This window comes from Taudactylus pleione, unplaced genomic scaffold (genome assembly GCF_031769625.1).
Source record: "Taudactylus pleione unplaced genomic scaffold, aTauple2 ptg000087l, whole genome shotgun sequence".
In the NCBI taxonomy this organism is placed as follows: Eukaryota; Metazoa; Chordata; class Amphibia; order Anura; family Myobatrachidae; genus Taudactylus; species Taudactylus pleione.
In genome coordinates this window covers 335,001-340,000 of record NW_028284489.1, presented here as the reverse complement: position 1 = coordinate 340,000, position 5,000 = coordinate 335,001, and the positions used below count along the sequence as shown (strand labels likewise).

The 5,000-nt window shown below is 37.0% G+C and overlaps 4 non-coding genes and 16 pseudogenes across 4 annotated transcripts; all 20 read left to right on the top strand.

The window, feature by feature from the left end:
- Positions 1-95: 95 nt before the first annotated feature.
- Positions 96-214, top strand: LOC148528736 (5S ribosomal RNA; annotated as a pseudogene).
- Positions 215-330: 116 nt separating this feature from the next.
- LOC148528735 (5S ribosomal RNA) lies at positions 331-449 on the top strand (annotated as a pseudogene).
- Positions 450-565: 116 nt separating this feature from the next.
- LOC148528734 (5S ribosomal RNA) lies at positions 566-684 on the top strand (annotated as a pseudogene).
- A 116-nt stretch (positions 685-800) lies between these two features.
- LOC148528733 (5S ribosomal RNA) lies at positions 801-919 on the top strand. The gene has a single exon (XR_015878026.1). It is a non-coding gene; the product is annotated as a 5S ribosomal RNA (ribosomal RNA).
- A 116-nt stretch (positions 920-1,035) lies between these two features.
- On the top strand, positions 1,036-1,154 carry LOC148528732 (5S ribosomal RNA; annotated as a pseudogene).
- A 116-nt stretch (positions 1,155-1,270) lies between these two features.
- On the top strand, positions 1,271-1,389 carry LOC148528731 (5S ribosomal RNA; annotated as a pseudogene).
- Positions 1,390-1,505: 116 nt separating this feature from the next.
- Positions 1,506-1,624, top strand: LOC148528730 (5S ribosomal RNA; annotated as a pseudogene).
- Positions 1,625-1,740: 116 nt separating this feature from the next.
- On the top strand, positions 1,741-1,859 carry LOC148528729 (5S ribosomal RNA; annotated as a pseudogene).
- Positions 1,860-1,975: 116 nt separating this feature from the next.
- On the top strand, positions 1,976-2,094 carry LOC148528728 (5S ribosomal RNA; annotated as a pseudogene).
- A 116-nt stretch (positions 2,095-2,210) lies between these two features.
- Positions 2,211-2,329, top strand: LOC148528727 (5S ribosomal RNA; annotated as a pseudogene).
- Positions 2,330-2,681: 352 nt separating this feature from the next.
- On the top strand, positions 2,682-2,800 carry LOC148528726 (5S ribosomal RNA; annotated as a pseudogene).
- Positions 2,801-2,916: 116 nt separating this feature from the next.
- Positions 2,917-3,035, top strand: LOC148528725 (5S ribosomal RNA; annotated as a pseudogene).
- A 116-nt stretch (positions 3,036-3,151) lies between these two features.
- LOC148528724 (5S ribosomal RNA) lies at positions 3,152-3,270 on the top strand. Its single transcript, XR_015877984.1, has one exon. It is a non-coding gene; the product is annotated as a 5S ribosomal RNA (ribosomal RNA).
- A 116-nt stretch (positions 3,271-3,386) lies between these two features.
- LOC148528723 (5S ribosomal RNA) lies at positions 3,387-3,504 on the top strand (annotated as a pseudogene).
- Positions 3,505-3,620: 116 nt separating this feature from the next.
- Positions 3,621-3,739, top strand: LOC148528722 (5S ribosomal RNA; annotated as a pseudogene).
- Positions 3,740-3,855: 116 nt separating this feature from the next.
- Positions 3,856-3,974, top strand: LOC148528721 (5S ribosomal RNA; annotated as a pseudogene).
- Positions 3,975-4,090: 116 nt separating this feature from the next.
- On the top strand, positions 4,091-4,209 carry LOC148528720 (5S ribosomal RNA). The gene has a single exon (XR_015878025.1). It is a non-coding gene; the product is annotated as a 5S ribosomal RNA (ribosomal RNA).
- A 116-nt stretch (positions 4,210-4,325) lies between these two features.
- On the top strand, positions 4,326-4,444 carry LOC148528719 (5S ribosomal RNA; annotated as a pseudogene).
- A 117-nt stretch (positions 4,445-4,561) lies between these two features.
- On the top strand, positions 4,562-4,680 carry LOC148528718 (5S ribosomal RNA). The gene has a single exon (XR_015877929.1). It is a non-coding gene; the product is annotated as a 5S ribosomal RNA (ribosomal RNA).
- A 116-nt stretch (positions 4,681-4,796) lies between these two features.
- Positions 4,797-4,915, top strand: LOC148528717 (5S ribosomal RNA; annotated as a pseudogene).
- The last annotated feature ends 85 nt before the right edge of the window (positions 4,916-5,000 follow it).

The following is a 5,000-nucleotide window of genomic DNA, read 5'->3' as shown; positions in this document are numbered from 1 at the left end:
CTTTTCTATTACATTTTACATTACATTTTTTCAACTTATCAATGAATTTACTTGAGTTAAGAAGTAAAAGAGGTCTAAAGTTAACGTTTTTGAGCACCTACAGTCAAACCACACTGGACATGCCCAATCTCGTCTGATCTTGGAAGCTATGCAGTGTTGGGCCTGGTTAGTACTTGGTTGGGAGACCCCCTGGGAATACCAGGTGCTGTAGGTAATTTTATACTGCCATAACATTCTTTTCTATTACATTTTACATTTAATTTTTTGAACTTATCAATGAATTTACTTGAGTTAAGAAGTAATAGAGGTCTAAATTTAATGATTTTGAGCACCTACAGCCAAACCACACTGGACATGCCCAATCTCGTCTGATCTTGTAAGCTTTGCTGTGTTGGGCCTGGTATGTACTTGGATGGGAGACCACCTGGGAATTCCAGTTGCTGTAGGAAATTTTATACAGCCAAAACATTCTTTTCTATTACATTTTACATTTAATTTTTTCAACTTATCATTGAATTTACTTGAGTTAAGATGTAAAAGAGGTCTAAAGTTAATGTTTTTGAGCACCTACAGCCAAACCACACTGGACATGCCCAATCTTGTTTGATCTTGGAAGCTATGCAGTGTTGGACCTGGTTAGTAGTTGGATGGGAGACCACCTGGGAATACCAGGTGCTGTAGGTAATTTTATACAGCCAAAACATTCTTTTCTATTACATTTTACATTTAATTTTTTCAACTTATCAATGAATTTACATGAGTTAAGAAGTAATAGATGTCTAAAGTTAATATTTTTGAGCACCTACAGCCAAACCACACTGGACATGCCCAATCTCATTTGATCTTGGAAGCTATGCAGTGTTGGGCCTGGTTAGTACTTGGATGGGAGACCACCTGGGAATACCAGGTGCTGTAGGTAATTTTATGCAGCCATAACATTCTTTTCTATTACATTTTACATTTAATTTTTTCAACTTATCAATGAATTTACTTGAGTTAAGAAGTAATAGAGGTCTAAAGTTAATGTTTTTGAGCTCCTTCAGCCAAACCACACTGGACATGCCGAATCTCATCTGATCTTGGAAGCTATGCAGTGTTGGGCCTGGTTAGTTCTTGGATGGGAGACCACCTAAGAATCCCAAGTGCTGTAGGTATTTTTATACTGCCATAACAGTCTTTTCTATTACATTTTACATTTAATTTTTTCAAATTATCAATGAATTTACATGAGTTAAGAAGTAATAGAGGTCTAAAGTTAATGCTTTTGAGCACCTACAGCCAAACCACACTGGACATGCCCAATCTCGTCTGATCTTGGAGGCTTTGCAGTGTTGGGCCTGGTTAGTACTTGGACGGGAGACCACCTGGGAATACCAGGTGCTGTAGGTAATTTTATATAGCCATAACATTCTTTTCTATTACATTTTACATTACATTTTTTCAACTTATCAATGAATTTACTTGAGTTAAGAAGTAAAAGAGGTCTAAAGTTAATGTTTTTTAGTGCCTACAGCCAAACCACACTGGACATGCCCAATCTCATCTGATCTTGTAAGCTATGTAGTGTTGGGCCTGGTTAGTACTTGAATGGGAGACCACCTGGGAATACCAGGTGCTGTAGGTAATTTTATACTGCCATAACATTTTTTTCTATTACATTTTACATTTAATTTTTTCAACTTATCAATGAATTTACTTGAGTTAAGAAGTAAAAGAGGTCTAAAGTTAATGTTTCTGAGCACCTACATCCAATCCACACTGGACAAGCCCAATATTGACTGATCTTGGAAGCTATGCAGTGTTGGGCCTGGTTAGTACTTGGATGGGAGACCACCTGGGAATACCAGGTGCTGTAGGTTATTTTATACTGCCTTAACATTCTTTTCTATTACATTTTACATTTAATTTTTTTAACTTATCAATGAATTTACTTGAGTTAAGAAGTAAAAGAGGTCTAAAGTTAATGTTCTTTAGCGCCTACAGCCAAACCACACTGGACATGCCCAATCTCGTCTGATCTTGGAAGCTTTGCAGTGTTGCGCCTGGTTAGTACTTGAATGGGAGACCAACTGGGAATACCAGGTGCTGTAGATAATTTTATACTGCCATAACATTCTTTTCTATTAAATTTTACATTAAATTTTTTCAACTTATCAATAAATTTACTTGAGTTAAGAAGTAAAAGATGTCTAAAGTTAATGTTTTTGAGCACCTACAGTCAAACCACACTGGACATTCCCAATCTCGTCTGATCTTGGAAGCTATGCAGTGTTGGGCCTGGTTAGTACTTGGATGGGAGACCTCCTGGGAATATCAGTTGCTGTAGGTAATTTTATACTGCCATAACATCCTTTTCTATTACATTTTACATTTAATTTTTTTCAACTTATCAATGAATTTACTTGAGTTAAGAAGTAAAAGAGGTCTAAAGTTAATGTTTTTGAGCACTTACAGTCAAACCACAGAGGACATGGCCAATCTCGTCTTATCTTGCAAGCTATGCAGTGTTGGGCCTGGTTGGTACTTGGATGGGAGACCACCTGGGAATACCAGGTGCTGTAGGTAATTTTATACTGCCATAACATTCTTTTCTATTACATTTTACATTTAATTTTTTCAACTTATCAACGAATTTACTTGAGTTAAGAAGTAATAGAGGTCTAAATTTAATGCTTTTGAGCACCAACAGCCAAACCACACTGGACATGCCCAATCTTGTCTGATCTTGTAAGATATGCAGTGTTGGGCCTGGTTTGTACTGGGATGGGAGACCACCTGGGAATACCAGGTGCTGTTTGTAATTTTAGACAGCCAAAACATTCTTTTCTATTACATTTTACATTTAATTTTTTCTACTTATCAATGAATTTACTTGAGTTAAGAAGTAATAGAGGTCTAAAGTTAATGTTTTTGAGCACCTACAGCCAAACCACACTGGACATGCCCAATCTCGTCTGATCTTGGAAGCTATGCAGTGTTGTGCCTGGTTAGTACTTGGATGGGAGACCACCTGGGAATACCAGGTGCTGTAGGTAATTTTATACAGCCATAACATTCTTTTCTATTACATTTTACATTTAATTTTTTCAACTTATCAATGAATTTACTTGAGTTAAGAAGTAATAGAGGTCTAAAGTTAATGTTTTTGAGCACTTACAGCCAAACCACACTGGACATGCCCAATCTCGTCTGATCTTGGAAGCTATGCAGTGTTGGGCCTGGTTAGTACTTGGATGGGAGACCACCTGGGAATACCAGGTGCTGTAGGTAATTTTATACAGCCGTAACATTCTTTTCTATTACATTTTACATTTAATTTTTTCAACTTATCAATGAATTTACTTGAGTTAAGAAGTAATAGAGGTCTAAAGTTAATGTTTTTGAGCACCTACAGCCAAACCACACTGGACATGCCCAATCTTGTCTGATCTTGGAAGCTATGTAGTGTTGGGCCTGGTTAGTATTGGATGGGAGACCACCTGGGAATACCAGGAGCTGTAGGTAATTTTATACTGCCATAACATTCTTTTCTATTACATTTTACATTACATTTTTTCAACTTATCAATGAATTTACTTGAGTTAAGAAGTAAAAGAGGTCTAAAGTTAACGTTTTTGAGCACCTACAGTCAAACCACACTGGACATGCCCAATCTCGTCTGATCTTGGAAGCTATGCAGTGTTGGGCCTGGTTAGTACTTGGTTGGGAGACCCCCTGGGAATTCCAGTTGCTGTAGGAAATTTTATACAGCCAAAACATTCTTTTCTATTACATTTTACATTTAATTTTTTCAACTTATCATTGAATTTACTTGAGTTAAGATGTAAAAGAGGTCTAAAGTTAATGTTTTTGAGCACCTACAGCCAAACCACACTGGACATGCCCAATCTTGTTTGATCTTGGAAGCTATGCAGTGTTGGACCTGGTTAGTAGTTGGATGGGAGACCACCTGGGAATACCAGGTGCTGTAGGTAATTTTATACAGCCAAAACATTCTTTTCTATTACATTTTACATTTAATTTTTTCAACTTATCAATGAATTTACATGAGTTAAGAAGTAATAGATGTCTAAAGTTAATATTTTTGAGCACCTACAGCCAAACCACACTGGACATGCCCAATCTCATTTGATCTTGGAAGCTATGCAGTGTTGGGCCTGGTTAGTACTTGGATGGGAGACCACCTGGGAATACCAGGTGCTGTAGGTAATTTTATGCAGCCATAACATTCTTTTCTATTACATTTTACATTTAATTTTTTCAACTTATCAATGAATTTACTTGAGTTAAGCAGTAATAGAGGTCTAAATTTAATGCTTTTGAGCACCTACGGCCAAACCACCCTGGACATGCCCAATCTCGTCTGATCTTCGAAGCTATTCAGTGTTGGGCCTGGTTTGTACTTGCATGGGAGACCACCTGGGAATACCAGGTGCTGTATGTAGTTTTATACAGCCAAAACATTCTTTTCTATTACATTTTACATTTTAATTTTTTCAACTTATCAATGAATTTACTTGAGTTAAGAAGGAAAAGAGGTCTACAGTTAATGTTTTTGAGCACCTACAGTCAAACCACACTGGACATGCCCAATCTCGTCTGATCTTGGAAGCTATGCAGTGTTGGGCCTGGTTAGTACTTGGATGGGAGACCACCTGGGAATACCAGGTGCTGTAGGTAATTTTATACTGCAATAACATTCTTTTCTATTACATTTTACGTTTAATTTTTTCAACTTATCAATGAATTTCCTTGAGTTAAGAAGAAATAGAGGTCTAAAGTTAATGTTTTTGAGCACCTACAGCCAAATCACACTGGACATGCCCAATCTCGTCTGATCTTGGAAGCTATGCAGTGTTGGGCCTGGTTAGTACTTGGATGGGAAACCACCTGGGAATACCAGGAGCTGTAGGTAATTTTATACTGCCATAACATTCTTTTCTATTACATTTTACTTTTCATTTTTCAACTTATCATTGAATTTACTTGAGTTAAGAAGT